This window comes from Ambystoma mexicanum, chromosome 6p (assembly GCF_040938575.1).
Source record: "Ambystoma mexicanum isolate Mex_15411 chromosome 6p, UKY_AmexF1_1, whole genome shotgun sequence".
In the NCBI taxonomy this organism is placed as follows: Eukaryota; Metazoa; Chordata; class Amphibia; order Caudata; family Ambystomatidae; genus Ambystoma; species Ambystoma mexicanum.
Window position 1 is genome coordinate 106,598,583 of NC_090935.1, and position 21,532 is coordinate 106,620,114.

A 21,532-nucleotide genomic window follows, 5' to 3' on the forward strand; every position below is an offset into this window, starting at 1 on the left:
CTTTCCCGCCCCTTATTGGTTTCAGCAGTCCCAAGCGCGCCGGTCCCGTGACCCTTTACCCAGCCCTGCTACCTCCTGTTGCCGCCTGCCCTGCGTGCGCCACCCCCCCTAAATGATCTAGTCAGAACCCCGCGTCAAGCCTTACACACATCCATGAAAGCAGGGATACAAAGAAATCCCCTCGACGCCCCTTGTATGTGTCGCGGGGACCTGCAACCTGGCCCCGCGGTCTGCGCGACAAACCAGATGCCTACCTAGATGCCCTTACCAGTTAACTCCCCGTGCCTCTTACCGTCGCCCATACCCGGCTTGGCCCCTTTGCTGTGCGGCTAAGGCCGGCGCTTCCCTGACCCAATCGCTGCCGGCGCTGCGCTTATTCAATTACTGGCAAACCCGATGTGTTTGACCCTTCTGCGATCCAATCTCTGCCTCGCTCGCAGTAAAACCATTCAAAGCAAAAACACCATGCACATTATTTCCCCATTGCAATACATTCTCCCTCCCACCGCACCGCGGTCTCGTCCGTTCCCGCGAACAGTTGCGACGCCATCTTGCCCTCCTTAACGCATCCCCCCCACCATGGTTAGACCCCTTTCATATAATGAATACAAAATAATTTCGATTACACATTGTTGTCCCCTCTCCGCACCGTGCGTCTAAGGCCGGCGCTGCGCTTAACCCTTCCTTGGCCCCATCGCTGCCGGCGCTGTGCTTACTCAATTACTAGCAAACCCAATGTTTTCGACCCTTCTACGATCCAATCTCTGCATCACGCGCAGTAAAACCATTCAAGGCAAGCACCATGCACTCAATTTCGCCATTTAAATACATTCACCCTCCTTCTGGACCGCAGTCTCGTCCGTTACCCGCAAAAAGTTGCGACGCCATCTTGTCCTCCTTAACGCATCCCCCCCACCGTGGTTAGACCCCTTTCATATGACGAACACCAAATAATTTGGATTACACATTGTTGTCCCCTCTCCGCACCGCACCTCGGTTTACCGCATCCACAGCCGAACACGATGTTTTTCCTATAACACTTAACTCGTCGTGCCCAAAGCATTCGCAGTAGATGTGGGCCTCCCGAACAAGGACAACGATCCCCGACATAGACTTGGCTGTGACACGAGCGGAGCAACTAATTGCATTGAAGGGAGCGGCCCATGCCACTTGATTTACACATTGGCTTGCACAATTACACCATTTGAATTCCACATTGTAATCTACTCCCCGCACCGCTCCCACATGCCTGTGACATGAATGGAACAATTAAAATGCGTCTAAGAAAGCGGCCCCTGCCGCAAACCGACGTTACACAGAAGAATCACTCCAATGGCCCCCCCCGCTCCCCGCCGAGACCACCCACCGCAAACGGCGTTACAGTGAACGCTAGGTAACGTGCTCCATACTACTCCTCTGCCATGTCCCTATGCTATCCTTCAATAAAAGTAAACAGACTCTTGACCCCCCAAGCTTTCTCTACAGAAGTTTCGTTCACCCTCTCAACGGAACCACCGAGCGTTTCCTGGGAGCCCATCCGCCTTGGTGCTTCTCCCTGAGCCGTCCCCTTTTCCTCCCCCCGACATCCCCCAACCCCCCCCAATGACCAGGCTGCACACAAAACTACACTTGCGTTCGGCGGCCGCCAAGACGCTCACAGCGGGCCGTCCAGCAATCGAACCACTCAACTATTGGACGTACCGGCTGGAACCGAAACCCGCTGCGGCCGGAACTCCCGAAATCAGCACGTCTCCAACTCCTGGACCGCGCTTGGAACCGCGATGCCGCCCAGCCTGCTCGCAGTTTCCCAGCCTCCAGCTTCTCGCCTCCTTCGCCTTTCATCCAGTCCTCCACTCAGGCGTGGCCTGGGATCCAAAAGAGGCGTGAAAATAAAATACAAAAGAGGCCCAGGGTGCAGAGGCCCCCCGGGAAATCTCCAGAATTCCCTATAGGACAGTCCAGCATTGCCGCCACTTGCAACGAGGTCCACTTGGTGACAGGCCACATGGTGGCCGTGGATCACCTCCGCTCCCGCTGCTCCGTCGGCCATTGCTGCCCTGTCTTTACCACTTCCCCCTGCTTGGAGTGCCGGGAAACGCGTGCAGTGTGCGGACACATTCTAATATCCACACCAACACACTTTCATGCAAGGGAGTAGGCCCTCGCTCAGTGACACACACACGCAGCTCCCCACACATGGCCAAATCAGGCACTTTGGCATGGCAACTGGCCTACTACGGGATGAAATGGCGGAAGCACAGCCCTCTTTGAAAAAATCAAGGCCCGGCTGGTGCTTCGGCCATTTCATCGCCAAGCGTTGGCAAGTTGCCACGGCAACACCATACATTGCTTCCTTATTTCCCTTTCTCCTTTGTTTTACAGTAACAATGTTTTGGGCATTAGATGGCGCTAGCGCCACCAAATGCACCAAAACCAAAAAGGCGCATTATCAAATGCATTTATTTATTTTCCCATTTGTAAAGCACCTAAACCCTGAGCCACCAGGGTGCTGTTGCAGACCAGTTACATTTATAGACAGGCTTGAGTCATTACACTAAATAAATCAACAATCAAGGGGAAAAGACGTGGATTGCCTGCAGGGCATTGGCTGGGTAGGAGATAGATCAGGCAAAGAGCCAGGTGTTCAGTGTTTTTCGGAAAACCCAGTAAGAGTTCTCCACTCTTAGATCTTCTTAGATCTGCACGCTACGTGTAGCTATTTTATGGTTAGAGTTCCCAAGAAGCTATTTCTCCAGTCCGTTCGACATGCTCTTATTTTATAAATGCATGTGCATGTTTTTTCTGTAGCTAAGTGTCCAGTTAAAAATGCAATGCATCCAATGCATGCTACAATCAGCTGTTTTATGGCTATTTAGAAAAGTCGATTCTTCCATTTATTTTTAGGCATTGACTTGAGTTTACAACCCTTTTACTACAACCAAAACACGTAATACATAACAACCACGATGCATTACATCACATATCATAAAATCCATTATGCAAAAGTTCAATAAACATTTAATCATTGACATATTATTTATTTATTTTTCTTGCTTGTAAAGCGTGCCAAGCTCAAAGGCATCTGTGCGCTAGCTTACATAAGAAAGATCACAATTGTTACACATGTTACAGTCATACAGTCATATTTACATTTTACATTACTTTACATTTATTGAGATTTTTAAAGGTATACAATTTCACACCTATCCAATTTATCAAATATCTGAATGGTTGGGTGTGTTTAGTACAGTGGTGTGGACTATGGGCGGGCACCAGTGAAGCATGTTAGTTGTGCAATTTAGCAGCCTGATTCATGGAGTTATTTGCACGTAAAACGCACATTTGCGCACCTTTCTGCCGGAAAATCCCTGTTTGAGGTATGGGGATTTTTGGGATGAATGGCGTGCAAATGTATGTTTTATGTGCAAATAATTCCATGAATCAGGGTGTGCGTGTGAAGAGGTGTATTTTAAGCTGTTTGCAGAAGATCCAAAAGGAATCCTGGGCTCTGAGATGAATGGGCAGGTCGCTCCAGAGTTTGCTGGACATTGACAGGAAGCTTCTGCCACCCGCTTTTTGGAGCTTGAATTTGGAGGTGGCCAGGAGGTGCTTGTAAGCTGCTCTGGTGGGTCTGGCTGATTGGGTTTTGGATATTTTGTCTGCCAAATAGGCGGTGGAGACCTGGTGGAGGCATTTGTGTGTCAGTGTGAGCGTTTAAAATCCTTTATTATTCTAGTGTCACCCTGAATAACTACTGGTACAAGACAATCGATTTCCAACGATGAAATCTGAACACTTCGATTGGGGATAATCATACCTCGAAACCATATATTCTCAATGTTAAAAATATAAAGAATTGACATCTCCAATGTGTGCTGTATGATTACCTAATCAGATTCTTTCTTTATTGCATGTTGCATATACTTGTTTTATAATCAGCTAAAAATGTCTTGAAGAAGAACTGACCATATGGTCAGATCCGGCGCTTCCAAAGAAACAGCACTCACAAGCCGGGCTATTGGACAGAAGCGCAACCAGTCTAGGAGAAACTCATTAGATGGGGTCAATGCTAGAAGTGTACCAGAAAAGTAGTGGAACTGTGACCCGGGTGGGGGACAGAGTAGGCCAGACGGGCGCAAAGTGCAACCCATTTTTCAAGGGTGTGGCCATGCTGATTGACAGCCAATTGAGTTGTAACAGATTTCAGTTTAGCTGCAACTGCTATCGGACGGTACAGTGGTAATGTGTGCTTTAACTTCACAAAGAACAGTTCCAGAATGGTGAAAATGGTTGCAAAAAAATAGTGGAACTGTGAACAGTAAAAAATAAAAGTAGTGGAAGCCCGCTCCTGACGGTTCCCGCTCACTTTGAACACTTGATGGGGTTACTCCGAAAAACTGGTGAAACAATCTAATAAAAGAGCCGAGAACAACAACAGGAAAACCAAGGAAGGACACACACAAAGAACTAGTGCTCGTGACTACCTTCTCAAAAAGTCATAAACGTCATCGCCATATCTTGAATAGCGGTAACAGTCAATTGCCAAGCTACATTTTTGCATTTAAGGAAAGCACAGCCATCAGAGACCAACCAGTAAGGAGCAACATCACGCGAACTGTCAAACCCTCACATAATTTGAGAGCCGCATGTGCAAACTCTGCAGTTGTATACAGAGCTCAGTAACTACAGCACTTTTGGTCCGTCACTTTGTCAGCAAGAAATACACTGAAGATTTCATAAAATGGACTGTTCTCAAGAAAATCACTCCTGACAAATCCAAAGCTGAACACATTCTGGCTAATGTTTAGAAGAGGATGATTCTTTTGACAACAAGCTACACCATAGGCTTGAATGAAAGCATAGAGTAGTATTTCATTACCCATACACGCACACCTTTTAGACTCACCCTTTTAAGTCTAGATAGCATGATGTTCCTTTATTCATTTACCAGCACGTGGATCAACAAACTGGGAACATTAGTCAGACAAAAAACTATAATTGTCCATACAACGACACCTTCTTGATCTATTCTTACAAATGCCTTATTAGATGGCACCGTGCTCCTCCACTATTTATGTTTTACATGGAGCCACTATCCATCCTTACATTACAAACATTTACTACACTATGTAAGCGTGTGGAAGGAGGTGACTGACACACAGCTGGCATGCTATTGGGCAAAGACTTGCATTTATGGCAAAAGAAAGAAGGAAACCTAACTATCACCTAACTCTAAGAGGGGTGTCCATGCTGCACCACAAACTAAGGAGCTGTCTGAATGTCTGTAACTAAAAAGTCCACCGTCTTGTTTCCAAATCCTACTTCTATCCCTTACACTTATGAATTAACTAAACTGAATCAGTCTCTTCTGAGTCCAGAAGAATGGCTCCCCTTTTCCGGACAAAGACCGTTCATAAGTAGTGGGAATGCGTCCTTTCCCCAGGTATTTCCCACGCTTATATTTACAGTTCCACAAAGTAGGGAGACTAACCTCCATCCCTTGACCTTTCTAAAGGCTGGAATTTACAATTCCACAAAGTAAGGGGAATGGTTTCCATCCCCGGGCCTTTCTCTGGATATTATTTACACAGTTCTAAAAGGGAGAGGGAATGTCTTCCTTCCCCATGCCTTTCTCAGTCTTGTATTTACAGTTCCAAAAGGTAGGGGGAATGTCTCCCTTTCCCTGGACTTTCTCACACACAGTTGAGCCCCTCCAGTGACTCACTTGACCATGCCTGGTATTCGACCTTACCAGGTACTGCGATGAAGAAGAGGGTTTGTTAGAGGACCTTGTCCTCGTGCACAGTTGGGTGTACTTGACTGCTTCTTTACAGTACCCGTTACATTCCCCAGCCAGAAATACTGTCTTTCTTTGTGTACCTGACTGGTTCTTCACAATATCCCTGGAACTCTCCCCTGCAAGGAATACTGTCTCTCCCCCAGAGGGTCCTTCACCCTGTCATTAAGCTTTGTTAGTGAACAACAGTCCTCTTGGCTCAGCCCTGATCTACCCAGGTGGGTCAATAATTGAAAAAGAAAATAATCAGGGTCACCGAACGTGGTGTACCCACTGCAGATAATTTTCAATCATGACTATGTTGAATTTAAAAAAAAAAATGTATTTACCACATGCTTTAATGGATACACGAGTGTTGAAACAAAATCATAACAGGAGATATATTAGTGACAATACAGTGTCCAAAAGTGACACATTACTGTTTTTCCAAGTAATTTGGCCTGGAACTGAATATAAATAACATGTACAGTCCTTTACAGCATTCGGGGATCATGGTGAACAAATTACATATAGACAACGTAAATCAGATTACAACATTTGCAGTGTTGACATTTAACACTGGGGGGAGCCGACACAAGGGTGTTTCGGCCAATCAAGAGCTGATCTGTACTGCTGAGGAGTGGATGGCCTTCATCAGGATGGAGTGGAAAAGTTGGATTTAAGGGTCCTGTTTCTCTCTGTCAGGGAAATGAACAGAGGTGCATATTTGAGTGTGTGTACTGTTTCGGATACTAACTGGAATGAGCAATGTTATTGCAATTAATGCACGTCTATTAAGAAAAGGAAAACTCTCCCTCCAACAGGAGAAAAATGCACTGAGGTGTTGGACCACAACATGAGTTATCATTTCTACAAACCACCTACCAAGCTGTGGAATTCCAGGATTTTGGACAACCACTCCAAGACCCCTTGCATTAATACTTCTAGCCAAAATAATAAGCTAGAATTAAAAATTCAGATTGATTTTTCATGCTTTGTGTTTTCAATTACTCACACCTTTTTTATTTCTCATTACTTTCCTCCCTTCCTCAATCCCTCAGCTCTATTCTTACCTCAAGTTTCTTCAATCACTGCCTGGAATTCTTATATTTTTCATACCCACTGTCTGGAACTCCTCGGGGGAGAGAATTGTGTGTTCTTTTCACTTTTATTGTTTTTGCCCTCTTTAGAGACTTACATTAATTTGGGTTATATGCATCATACATTGCTAGCTAATTTGTCTGTCTGTATGCAAGTGTATATGTATTCATGAATTTTCTTTTGGATTTGACTCCAGTTATAATTTGAACACACCATCCTTTTAATCCCATGTATATGTGTATAATGTTTATTCTATGTGTGTTTGTCCTTCAGTAAACAACCTTACTCACTTATCTTCTAGGCTTAGCGGTTCAGACAAGAGCCAACGCCCAGAAATTATGGGACAGCAACCCAATACTCAACCTAATTGTCTCCATTTTAGAATGTTCATAAACTATACTGTATTTGACATGCTTGCTACGAGTGCGGCTAAAGCAGTCCAACAATAATGGGATTACTAAATCAAACAACCCATGCTTTCTTGAACGCAGATTCGACTCAGAATCTGTCCTGAGCTTCTGTATTCCAGTGGTAGACCCCCATTTTGTTGACGATCAATCACTTTATTAGACATCATGGTAAGTTTGGATGATACTGGACTTCCTTGTTTCTTTTAATGCAAACAGGATTGTCTATGTCTATATGCTGCGCCTATATGTTTTGTTGCAGATTATTGTTATATCTGTTTCTTGTTACAATTACTCTTTTTCTATCTACTGTCTAACTATGTGTATAATTCCTAGTGTGCTTAAATGCTAATGTGAATATATTTACACAATTTATTATATTCATATTGTGACATTGTCAAGCAGAATACAGATACAAGTAGGGAGCTATATTTTTCTGATTCCCTGCGAGATGACTTTGTGTGGTTAAACTTTGCTTTAAGAGGTTGACTGATGTTAACCCTTCTCTGGACTTAACATGCAGCCTATATTTCATCTGCATGTTTGCTGGAGGTCTTTTCATATTTTAAAATCAGTGAATTGGAAATTATTGAACTATAATGAGGTTGTGCCCTTCCCCCCAAAAAATACATCTTGTATATGTCCAAAGCATGCAAATTCACTGCTTGCACTGGCATCCTAGGCTTGCAGAATCTTTGCATTTGGCTAGCACTTTCACCGTTTACACTACTAGTTGCAAATCTCACTGGCGGGGCATCCAGTGCTAAATCTGTGCGGGTGTTTGCCAGGGCTCAGCCCTGGCCCTTATTTCTGAGCTCCAGCACTTATTATCTCAGATTGATTATAAAGTGATGACCGCCAAAGAGGAGGTGCGAGCTGTAGTTTAACCCCAAATGTGTCGACACTGTGGGATGCAGCTGTGGGTGGTGGCAGCATTGGTGGGGAACTGCTAACCAGCAGGGTCACAAGCGTGCTAGAAAATATTGGGGCCCTGGCACTTATTATCTTACAAATTAAGCACTGGTGGCACCATTAGCCTGGTAACCTGTGAAAACACCCTTTTCAATGAGGTTGAACCCAAAAAGTAGCGAGCAAAAGGGTTATGGATTGAAAAAAGTTAGCATCCCGAGTGGGTGCGGCATGCCAGGTTACTGAACACGCAGCTGAATCTCATGACCCAAGCCACATACTAATCAAGCTCTGTGATACAGCTGCTTCTACTCACCCAACTTCCTTTTCTCCCCTCCCCCGCCACCTGCTCTGTGCTGACTTTGCTCCGCCGTACCGCTATTCAGCCACACCCCTTGCCCACCAATCCCTCAGGCCCACTTAGCAGCCCTCACAGACCTTGCATCGTTTGCATCTCCCCACTCTGGAAATGGAAAAGGGGCTCCGCGCGGCTCCCCTATTCCATTCTTACGTCAGCCATTTTAGGAGTGTTTCTTTTGTGTCTGAAACAATAAGTTGTGGACCATTCCTCCAGACAAACCTATTGCCCCCTGCACCTCTGCTTGCAACTTTGGGGGTGCTAAAAACAATAATCACACATGCCCAGGGGATGATTGCTTAATTAAAGAAGGTAATTAGGTAAGAGCGAGTGGCAAGTGGTAAGGGTGTTTCACCACTCTTAAAGAAAAGAGTGGGAGAAATATCGAACCTAAAAAAGTAATTGAGAAAGACATTTTTCGGACATATGTTTTCACATATCCCTGCTTGGGTTTATCACTTAAAAAGGTTTATTCAGTGAATGCTACCCCTGCACACTGTTCAATAAACGTGGTCTGTATTTAATCTCATTCCTCGAGGGAACTTTACAACTTGACAGAACTGCCCCAAATCTTGGCAAAAAGAAGACAGCATCAAATAACCAGGGAGCAATTTCATATCTGTCTGAGGTAAGGGGCAGGTTTAAACAGTGTCCAATTGCGCTGGGGCCTACTTTTTAGAGGTTGGTGAGGACAACTGCGTGGCTGGAGGTTTCTGGTAAACCCTAAACCAAATAGCAATTAACGTATCTGTGTGCCGCTAGCACTTCGCTCTATTACCAAAATGTATCCGTCAGTTTCAATTCAAATGCACAGTGGTATTGCTTAATCTATAGATAACACCATTCAAAGTTTTCTTCATCCATAGGTTTAATTCTGTCATTCACATTTGAACAGCCAACACGTGTTTCGACAGAATGGTCTTTTTCAAGGCTAGGATCTTTGTTCCACGCGATCGTATATTTAGCGATGAACAAAATCCACCTGAAGTAGTTCATATCTGGTCCACTAAGTAGGAAGGGTGGTCTCGCTGACTGAAGGGCAATACACAGTGAGTGAGGAGGGGCCGGGTGATAAGGCCTCCTGGTTCTTGGATTCTATAGGATGTGGAAATACTATGGTTGCATGATATGGCTGTGTGGGCCCATACGGTATGGACAATAACCTACATGTCCCGTGTCAAGTTGAAGAAACCCAACACGCCCTCAGCAACCGATGCTCCAGCAGTTGGGTTAAGTTAAACAGCCAAATAAACAGTGGTGTCTGCATAAGAACTTTTAATGACATGGCAATGTCTGAGGGCCTGATTCATGGAATTTTTAGCATGGTGCAAAGTGAATTTGCACTGCCAACAAACACCCTGATTCACAGAGCGGTGAAAAGCGTATTTTTGCCTTTGCACTGACTTTGTACTGGCAGTGCAAAGTCACTTGGCACCAGTGCAAGGTTACTTTGCACCACACAATAAGTTCCATGAATTAGGCCCCGGGACTTTCTATTAAACTCTGGATGAATGAGCATGTGCCGACACCTGTTTCGCGCCAAAAGCCTGCCCGGGAAGAATATGACGGGATAGTCCTTGAATGTGAAATTTAGTGTCATTAACGGAACAAAAACTAAAATATATCAAAACAAGTGCACCGACGCTAAAGAGTGCAACGTGCAGGCGGCCCCCGGGGCAAGAGCCAACTACCTACGAACAGAGGCGCAGAAGCTGCTTCTCGATCCTTGTTTTGAAAGTAGAATTAGCGTCCTATTTTCAGGGTACGAGCTTTATAGGGCACACTAATACAGGGCTGGCATGGGTTCGATCCCCAGTCTGTCGCTTCGAATTTGGTGTAGTCTGGCGTTAAGTGCTTTATAAATCTCCGATATTTAAAATAATGTGCCTGAGGCGATTTGGGCTGTGGCTCACTTCCACAAGGCACGGTCCAGAGACCCTATATACGAACTGCGTGTCATAGTGCAAATGGAAACGCAGTGCGAAGGTGTTACACAGATTCCAGCATAGCCGGAAGTGCAATATAAATCATTGGTGCGCCTACCACTAGGTCTTTTGCTTTTTACAGAGTGTACAAAGGCTCAAGAAACGCATCCTCAACGCTTTCTCTTTCTCTGGAGCCAGTGATCGAATGAGCTCAGGCCGGACATTGAAGCACTGCCAGTTTCCCAAGTCTCAGCTAAGCAGACACACACACAGCATCCGGGGCTCTGCGGTCGTCTAGGTGCTCAGGTTGCAAACGCATTTGTTTTTATCAGTGGCAGAGCCTTTCATATTCATGTTCGAGCATTTCCAACTCAAAGACCCTGCAACGCATCAGTTACCTTGCAAATCTGTGATAGTTAAAATGAGCAACACAAAACACCCGTTTAACGAAGTGCTTATTACCCATGATGTCTGCCATCTTGAAATGCAAAACTATAAAGTGTCTTTAAGTCACAAATCAAATGGTTTGAACATCATGAATAACAACGAGCTCGAAGTTTGTGACAAAGAATCTGTGTACCTATCTTTGTTTATTGCACAACTTCTTTTATTACATGTCTTAAATCAGAGAAAGTCCAGTGCGGTTAACTAGATTTTTCAGCTTGCCATTATCTTGCATTCTGGGACTTATAGTTCACCATTCAGGATGTGAAAATTAAAGCCACAGTGATATTCTTTTGGCTTAACATATTGCTAGAAGAATTTACATGTTGTCATGTGGATTTATTATGCAATGTGGGTTTTTTGTAAGTAAAATCTATAAGACATTATTTCTGTAGACCTTGAAATGCAATAATTTGAGCCAAACAGTGTGATCCTGGTCCCCCATGCTCCCCCTAGCTTCCCCCACCATCTGTCCGACCCTCTCACTCCCTCCTTTTTGAATGCAGCCAGAGTATCACTGGATTCCAGAATCCCTGTCATTAGCCACTCACCAGGCAAACATGGCGCCAGTGCAGTAAGCAGTCCTCCAGCAGCACAGCCAGTGGGCGTGTCCCCACCGCAGCTCAGCGTGCCTGGGCCCGGGCCCCCAAGAGTCCCTGCCAGGGCCTCAGCCCCCGTGGCTCCTCCGGTGCAGGCCGCCCGCCACGTCAGGGTCACAGGTGAAGAGCCTTCTCGCCGCCTTCCTCGTGTGGAAAACGTCGAAGCTGCGCCGCATGCTGTTTGCCCTCTCTGGTGTGGCGCCCCTTCCTTCGTTGTATAGTTGGGGTGAATTCGCGGCTGTGGGCACCTTCTCTAGTTCTGTTGGCCTACAGTGGGCTTCCTTCTTTCTCGCTGTCCTGTGGCTCCCCTGAAGAGGAATGGGGTGCGTCAGAGCCGGGCCTGCAGTGACAAGTGGGAATGCACAGGTGCAGTGACGCCGCAGCGCTGTGCGAGGGGCTGCAGACATCCCCCCCGACCCCCTCCCCAGGCGTGGCAGACATCCATCTCTAATGGCTGGGGGTATTTAAAGACACTATGATAGGGGCGTGGGACGGGAGTGTGGGTATCGAGTACACCATGACTCTCTCTGAAAGCTCAGCTGTCCTTGGCCACACTTTCATGCTGTCTGCTAGGCAGGGGCTTCAAACAGCCTGAGGCCACCATGGGCTGCATACATTACACTAGTGACAACGATAAGGTAAGTAGTCACCGATTATTAGGATGAGGCCAGCCAGCAGGCAGCTTAAACACTAATTGCCCACTGTAGAGCTATACATCCTTCTTTGACAGCAAAGGGTTGATGTGGAGGGACCAGTGACAGAAGGCAGTGATGTGATACCACTTCTGTATATCCCTTGGGAAGAGAAAAGACAGCTTGCAATGCACATTTTAAGCCCCAGAACGAAAATAGAACAATTAATATTTGCGCGTTACAACAAGACTGCTAACATGAGGGCAGTTTCTGGGGGTCCTCCTCAGGCTCGAAGCCCCTTTCATTTGAAAGGGTTGAAAGTCCCTGAGGCTGTCCCTGCTTACCCCTATTGTATGCTGATCCCTATTGTATGTGTCACCGGAAGACAAGAGGGACCGAATATAAGGTGTCAGACAGGAACCCTCCTAATGCTGAGGGGCACTATGTGAATACATAGGGGAAAGGGAACTGGTTTGGTCCCTCATATTCTATCAAAATGCACGTTGCTAGAGAAGACATATCGAGCAATTCTAATGATGAGACACACGAGAAAGGTCGCCAGCAGGTGGCTCTACCTCCGAGTGCATTTACATCATGAACCTAAGCCGGCCTCACTGTATCTCCTTCGATGGGTGCGTCCATTGGCCATACTAATGATAAAGGCCCTGTTACTGCAGCCTTTGACATCAGATTGGCACCGTCTCCTCTGCCCTCCAAGGAGCCCTCTGCCGCCCTTTAACCCACAGATAGGACTTCACCAGCAGTATCCCCCCTCCCTCCTCCCCTCCATGTCCCCCTCTCTCTCTGTTCAACCCCTTTTTTACTTTGAGATATTAGATTGAACTGAAGCACCGTCTATAAAGCCAAAATGGTTGGCCGAGTACAGATGACTCGAAATGCACTGTTTTTTAACCTACCCATTGACTGCCAATATACATGTAAATGTGGCGATTCCCACCCACTAGCCACGCCTCCCTGACAAAAACACATCCCCTCGGGACCTCATTCATCCAGTACCATCAAACAACAGGCTTTTATGGGGCTGCCATTGTTATCTATAAGCAGTCTTCCGAAAGATAATGGTTTAGTTGCAGTTGTAAATGAGCTCCTGGTGTGCCAAAACTATCTTAACCAAATATTACTTTAGTAGGCTGACCAGATGTCCCGGTTTTCCCAGGACAGTCCGGGGAAATCACCCGGGGTCCCGGGAATTTTTTCATTTTAGAATACCTGTCCGGGGTTTGCATGGTTGGGTGGGTACGGTCCTGGTTTTTTTGCCGGGACGTGATTTCGAAATCCCGAAATCTGGTCCAGGCGTGACTCACTCCCCCATTTACTCCCACTGCCCCACTCCGGCGCTCTCAATGAGAGTAGCGTGCCTGTGAACAGCCCCCATTCCCGCCCCCTGCAACAGGCCAGAAACATATAAGTAGGACTACTGTTTAATTTGTATTTACGTTATTCCTACTTCTATGTCTATGGCGTGTCCCGTTTTTAAAAAAAAATGTTTTTAATCTGGTCACCCTAGCCTTTAGACACTTGATATTTTTGCATTCAATTCATGTCAAACAAACACTGCAAAGCCAACTGTTCTGCCTCTTTCATGTGCATCACATAGGCGTCTGCCAGCTACTAGCATCCTATGCCAGTTACTGACACTGTTTTCCAGCTGTTTCCATCTTATGACCAGGTACTATCATTATGCCAGTGACTATCCCAGCCTCCACAAAAGCCACATTTGGCTTTGCCAAAGATTGTTTTGTACAGCGCCCTGTCAAGTTCAGCTAGATTGGCGCTCTGAGCGCCATGTTTGGATAGTGTGAACAAAGTTATTATGACCACATGTGGTGCAGTGTTGTGGCTCTCCTGTGGAGAACGTATTCCACAGAACCAGGGGTATATCACAACTCAAATAATCAATGTGTCTGTATGTGTTTGCAACTGGGAAGCAATGGGCTGCCGTATATGCCAACCGCTGATCAGGCTTCAATTGTTTGTTTGTTTAATCATTTATAATGCGCACCAGACCCGGAAGGTATCAGGGCACAGAGTGGCTTTTATATTCGGCCCTCACCAATACCTTGAACATTTACACATTCTTGTGTGATACATTATGAACCAGACAGGGTGCATTCTGTAATTTGTGCAATCTCATTGGCTGAGAGCTGACCAATAACTACCAGGGAGACTCATCAAGAATGCAGAAGGAGTCTCAGCTGTCACAGAAAACCCCTTCAAAGAGTTCACAAAAAAGAAATCCGTGAAAGAAATAATTTCTGCTGAGTGTCGCAGAGGGAATTTCCATTAGAGATCTTAGAAGACATGACACCAATTCTAAGCAAAACAAAAGAGGTGATGGTGGGAAGGTTTAGAATTAATCATAATCACTGGCACGGCTCTGGGAAGCCCTCCAGACCATCATCCTTCTCCTACCAAGCCATTGCTGAAAGGGTAAAGACCATATGACCATATGCAAATCAGGCTTGGCCCCACCCCAAAAGGGGCAGTCCAGCCTGAACTACTAGGTCGCATCCCTTCTGCGCGAGACCACAAACATCCCCAGACACGTGCCAGCCTCATCAGTGAAGAGTAGCTTAGGTCTCTAGGCCAAGCAGGCACGGGATGCACGTCTGGGCATACCCGTCCCACTCGGGGTGACTACACAAAACAAAAGAATTGACGGCTGGAAGTTTTAGAATTAATCTTCACCTCTGGCATTACTCTGGGCAACCCTCCAGACCACAGTTCTCCACCTGCAAAGCATTTACAGAAGGGGAAAGACCATGTGCAAAACAAATTCCAATTCTAGACACGGTTCAAACCTTTTGGAGGGCATTAATGAATGAATGAAGAAACAGCCTGATTTGAACTACAGCTTTGCAGGCTAATCAAGAGGTAAAAAATAGTGCATCTCCCACAATAACAGCCTTTGGCTTGTCAGATGTTTTAGATTACAACTCCCATCAGCCCTTGCTAGTAAAGTCAATGGTGAGGGATCATGGGAGACGTAGATCATCTAGAGAGCCTCGCAAGCTGCATGCCCTTTACCTAGTTGGAACATATATATGTTTTCTTTTCTTTTAGGTCCCATGCTGGAGTCTATGGTCCGCCAGGGGAGAGGGTCGGGGGTCCGGTGCTTCCCCATGCTAGTGCATGGCTGACCTTGGAGCAGAACGGGTGAGGGTCTCTGGATTGCTCTGCCACAGTCCTGGTTTCCAGGCAGTAGGCATCCACCTTGAGATCACTAAAGCCCCTCCCAAGCCAGATACCCTAAAACTCCCCTTGGGTGCTTAAAATGGAACTCAGCATGTCCCTTGGGCCTAGGAAATCACAAACCCTGTGTGAATCCAGTTATGCCCACAGACCAATTCAGGACCCTCCTGTGAAGTTCAGAAACCTGGAAAACAAATACAGACATTATGTGGAACCTAAAGACAATATTAGAAGCAGCCCTAGGCTCCCATACTGTACTTACCTGCCAAAAAAGGCCACAGGCTTGTTCCTCCCACAGACTACACTATCAGACGTTCCATACACACCTATGAATTACAAGATGGCCACCGGGGTTGAAATAGGTCTAGTCCGGCCATCGTCCACCACATGTGATCACAAGGAGCTGAAATGATCCTAGGGGCAACCCTAGGCTAGGACCACAGGTGCAGACCCACACCCAGAGTCCCATCCAAATGGAAGTGGGTATCTCTGCATATAAGCCTAGCAGCCCAGTATGACACTGGGATGCTGGAGCAGGTTACGGCTTTTGGGTACAGAAGCTTCATGTGCAATATAAGGGCTATGGAGGAGTGTAGGTTGTTGGAGGTGAGAGGAGAAGGAGCCAGGAGGAGCTGGTGAATAGGTAGAGGAGGTGGCTATAGCAGATATGGTGGTCAGAGTACATGAGGTGGTAACATTAGGCAGTGTTGAGGAGTGGGCAGAGGTAGTAATATCAGGAGGTGATGGTAAGATTCTGGAGGAGGTGCTCAGGAAGTGGCGGTTAGGAATTGGAGGAGGTGAAAATATCAATAAGAGGTGGTAAAGATTTAGAGGAGGTGTCATATCAAAAGGTGGTTGTAAAGAAAGGAAGTGATGCAAGAGTGCAGAAGGCAATGATAACAGGTGGGAGTGGTGAACCTAAGGAGGATACGGTAACAACTCATGGAGGTGGTGGCAATAACACCATTCCATCAGCTTGCCTGCGCTTGCAGGTGCTTTCCTTCCTACTTGACTGTGCCCACGAGGCAACATCATTTCACGGACCTGCCAGCATCGCCAGGAAAGCCTAGTGGGCCCTGCTGTGATATCTTGCGCAATTTATTATGCGCACCCGACGATGACTGCACACTTGGCTCTAATTTGCCCAACTGGGCTTTACTTTCAATGTGTGTGCATCTAACATCTTTATGGAGTCGGCGCTGTAGTATTTTATATATATATATTGCTCAGGGGGGCTGTTTTTGTTTTGAGGCCTTTCTCTCTTAAATATGGCCAATGTCATTGCAGTGCTCCCAGGCATGGGAGTGCCTCATCTACAACCATCTGTGGCTGCCGTGTGATTGGCTGATCTGCTTCCAATAGCCAATCAGTGAGCCGGCAGGTCAGAGCCGGCCCACCTACAAGGCCCTCTCTTAAGGCCTGCTGGAAGGAGCCCCTTGCCCCTTTGCCACTAACCAATCTCTCCCAAAATGGAAACACATGGACTGAGTCCACTGCACCCCTTTCTGGACAATCTAAATAATCTTGCCTTTGAACATTCTCAGGTAAACAACTTGGTTCGCATTGGCCTGGACCACACACCCCCCTTTGACTATTTGAATGCTTCTGATTGCTTCCTGCTCTTCTCCCACCTGCCTACTATAACCTCCATTCACTGCATCATATATAATACACATCACGTTATGCCACCTACTAATTCTCTCTACTGCTTGGCACTATCATCTTAGTGCCCTGCTTCAAAAATCAAAAAATTCCCTTTGGTTCTCAGGTGTGCTGTTTTTTTCTTTCTCCAACTGTGCATCCTCCATTTTGTACTGCTTTATAGTGCCATCTGGAAACTTAGAATTGTGGAAGCCGGCTAGAAGAAGAATAAAAGTACAGAAAAATTCAAATGGTATCTGGAGAAAAACGTGATCGAGAGAGTCACCGACTATAAATACTTGGCCGTTCCGATAGACTCCTCGAAAAATGAGTCCTCCATGCAGAACACACTTTGGAAAATTCTCATGTATTCCCGTAATTGAATTTTACAGAAAAAAAGTTGTCCCCTCGATCACCTACGGAGCTGAGGCCATGCCAACGATTCCAGCTAAAATCTGGCAAAAATTAGAAACTACGTTTTGGAAGTCGGTTCTTTGCCTCCCGAAATCTACATCCATAACTGCAATCCGTCGGGAGCGAAGTTTAGTGTCATTAACGGCAACCGCCAACATCAACGCCCTCAGGCTATTCAGAAAATGTATCACGGATGACAGTTGCTCGAAACCAACGAAATCCGCAACATTAGAGGCTTATCAGACTCTAGCACGTGCCGCTTGTGCAAAGCCAAGACAGAAACAATCCGACATCTACTGTTGTCATGCTCGAAAACTTTAGACCTGAGATCGGCATACCTAAAGCACCTAAGCATAGACGAGTACGGTGGGACGAAGAAACCTGGTGGCCAAGACTGATCGGAGGAGACCGAACTACCTGGCTCCTAGCTACCACCAAAATACTTCAACACACCATGATGAGGATAACAGGAAGAGGGTCCCACCCTCGCGTAGCTACTGCGCTTTCACGTTCAATTTCTTTGTAAAGTTCTTTTGAACACAAATAAATTAAAAAAAACAAAAAAAAAAGAATTTGAATTTATGTGTGCTTTCTCCAACTGGGAAGCCTCCATTTTGTACTGTTTTCTAGTGTTCTTAGGCAAATTCGAATTCAGGTGTGGTTTTTCTAATTTGTTCTTATTTTTGAATCTGGACATTCCAATGTGCCCATTGCTATTGTCTGCTTGGCCACCTAGGGAGTTCTACTGTTGCATAGTGCCTCTATCCCTATCCCCTGATATCCTCCTATTCCCCCCTCTCTGTCTCTGCCCCCATGGTGCTCTCCATCTGACCTATCTTTTCTAATTGCTTCTCCATCACCTATACTCCGTCTCTCACAAAGTCTGGCAGGAAGAAATGTAAAAAGGCGCTCTTTAGCTACATCAATGCTTCCTCCAGACAGACTATCACTGAAATTCTATTTGCTATTCCTTCTTCTAACTTTTGGACTCCCCATATGGTCTCTGACCACTCCCTTTTCTCTTCCTCACCCACTACTGGTGGCACCACATGGTAGGTGCTCTTACTGAGACGTGGTTCAAGGCCAGCTCTGTCACTGCTTTTGACCCTCTTCTCCCTCGCTACATGATCCTGGCAAATCCCAGGTCCTCCCGACCTGGTGGTGGAGTGGCTCTGATCTTCCCATAATGGGTACCTACCTGCATTATCTCGACTCAACATTACTCATCCTTTGAAAACCTAGTCTGCTGGCTTTCTGTCTCACCTACCTTCTCTCTTACTCTTGCTACCATTAGCAGGCCACCTGGCCCGACCTCCCTCTTCCTCTCAGAATGGGCTGACCTGTCTTCCTCTCTTCTTGACTTCTTCTCCAAAAACGTATCTTCCTTGGAGTCTTTAACATCCTTCTGGACTCCCTCGATGTTGCTAATGCACTTTTGTGGCCTCTGCGACTCCCTTTCCCCCACTATCCTTCCCTCTGGCCCAACCCACTCTACTGGACATCCCTTGGATGCTCTTATCGCTTCTGACATCCCACTCTCCAACCCTCTTACTACCCCTCTCTCCTGGTCTGTCCACTCTCTCCTCTCTTCCCACCTTGACCACCCGTGTCCCTTGACAATGCCAACACTTTCACTGCCAGTCTCCTTCTCTGTCATTCGACTGATGAGGCATGTGTCAGTTGTTGCATTTTCCTCCTCCTTCATCTCTCCGCCCCCTTCTTTTGACTCTCCTTCTGACCCTGTTCTTGCTAACCTCCATCTACCTATCTCCAACAGCCTGGACATCCTTGCCACCGTCATGAGGATCCGCATGAAGCCGATCTCCAACTGCAACTCTTAGTATGATTCCAACCTGGCAGCTTTGAAATGCAAGTGCAAGGCTGCAGAGCGGAATTGGCAGGCATCTAGTTCACCCTCTGACAAACTGGCCCGCTGCCTACTCCAAAGGCAAAACCGTCTCACCATTTGCTCCAAAAGGAGGGGTCATGTCCAAGCCCGAATCTATGGAGCCTCCAATAACACGGCTGAACCTTTTCAAATATGCAAGGAACCTTCCAATCCTTTTTCAGTCTCCTCCTCGCCTCCTCCCTCTGAGGCCCTCTGCACTGGACTGGACTCCCAAGTCTCCTCCAAAACTCTGGACATCCTGTCCTCTCTGACATGTACTCGCCCTCTCAACCCCCTCCTTCTCTTGCCGCCTTTGGCCCCTTTCTGTTCTCCATGGCTCTTGAACGTCTACTTGGACCCTCTGGCGCATTTGATCTCCACCGTCTCCCCTCATTTACAGTGTAATGCAGACGATACATAACCTTCCTTCAAGCTGCCATCCTCTACCTCCTCCTCCTCCTCTCTCATACCTGACTGCCTGACTGCTATTCAGGCATGGTGCTCTGCCAATGATCTCTGCCTTAATGCCAGTAACAGAGAGATCCTTCTTATTGTGACGCCTGTTCCTTACCCCCCCACTCTCTGGCCAGCCTCCTTGGGTCCCCTCCATCTACCCACCTGTGAGGCAAAACACCTTGGGGTCACCTTTGACTCCGCTCTCTCTTTCTCTCCACACATCACAGACCTTGCCATGAAGTCCAACTTCCAGCCCCACCTCTTCAGGGGCATTCTTCCTTTCCTCATCTTCCCCCAGAATCTCAACGTCTCCAGAGTCCTGTTTCTCTCAAGGCTGGACTACTGCAACAGCTTCTTCCTCAATCTGCCTCTTTCTACCTTCGCCCCTTCAACTATTCTAGAAACGGACTGCAAGTCTTATCCTTGGCCTCAAGCCAGGGACCGCATCTCTCCAGCCCTAAAATCTCCCCACTGGCTCCCAATGGCTGCAAGGATCAAATTCAAGAACCTTTGCATCATCCACAAGGCTGTCTGGGGCCTGGGACCTTTCTACATCTACCCTTCCCCCCCCTTTGGTCCTCCGCCTCCAACTTTCTGTGAGTCAAACGTTTTTCCAAACACAGAGGAGGAGGTAGATCCCTTTCCTCGGCTGTTTCTGCCTTCTGGAACGGCCTCCCTGCTCCCCTTAGACTTGAGCCGGATCTTCTTGGGTTCCGAAAACTTTTAAAGACTCCTTTTCCCTTCTACTTTCCCGCTCCCCCTCCCTTGCTAACATTCTCTTTGCCGCTGCGACTGGGGCCTGCCCATTCAGAGTCTTACATGGGCCAGACCACCCCTCTACCAGTCCCCTCGGCATCCCTTGACAGCACTGCACTGCCTTCCGTCTCCCTTCCCGGGAGTAGCCCCTCCCTGTCCTCTGCACTTACCCTTATTCCCCCCCCCTTTTTCCCTTGCACTTGCCTCCTTGGCTCCCCAGCACTTGCCTTCTTGGCCCAACAAGCATTTGCCCTTCTCCCCTCCCCTGGGCACCTCACTCCTGCACTTCTCTCTCTAACACCGTCCCACCCCTGCACTTAGCACCTTGTTCTTGCACTTGCACGGTAGGATTTCCACAAGGCCAATGGAACCGTTTGTTGTTGTTCTTCCTATGCTCCTCTCCCACAAATTTGTGGTGCCTGGGAACACTTGTGCATAGGCATCATACAAATGTCCAATAAATGAATACATAAATGGGAAGGAACAAGGAGGTGTCAGAGGTGGAAGGATGTACGGCAAGCTAGGAAGGTCAGAGCAGTGAGGAACATAGAAGAGCAAAGAAATGGGGGCACTGGAGGAGAAGGGGTCTAGAGAGTAGTACGTGCTAGCAGGCCCTGCTGGCTCCAAATCCCAAACCTAGAGAAGCCTGATTTCAATCTAGATCTGATGGAGGCAAAAGAGAGATGTAGCCGTGAGTGATTCCAGAACAATGAGGAACATTGAGGAACTCCTATTGGAAGATAGACCAGATATCCCTCATTTACCAAGCTGGTAAGGAGTGTTAACCACCCGGGACAAGAGGGTGAGATATTTTTTGGGTGTTCATGAGACTCTTTTTGTTTTCAACTTGTATGGTGACCTTTTGTTCTATTAAAAAAACAAAAGTCTCTGACCCATACTTTTGGAGTCCAATAATGTGTGCATCCCACTAGGCCCTATGAAACATAGCATACATGGAAGACTGATAATAAACGCGACATTTTAATAAGCATCTCCGGCGTCGCAGCTTGCCA

The 21,532-nt window shown here is 46.8% G+C and overlaps 1 protein-coding gene across 1 annotated transcript in view; it reads right to left on the reverse strand.

Annotated features, from left to right (window-relative positions):
* Positions 1 to 11,817, reverse strand: part of RUSC2 (RUN and SH3 domain containing 2) — a 377,627-nt gene extending 365,810 nt beyond the window's left edge. Inside the window, exon 1 of the mRNA XM_069626791.1 lies at positions 11,472 to 11,817. The gene's annotated coding sequence lies outside the window, so the exon portion shown is untranslated. The remainder of the gene's footprint in view (positions 1 to 11,471) is intronic.
* Positions 11,818 to 21,532: the final 9,715 nt, after the last annotated feature.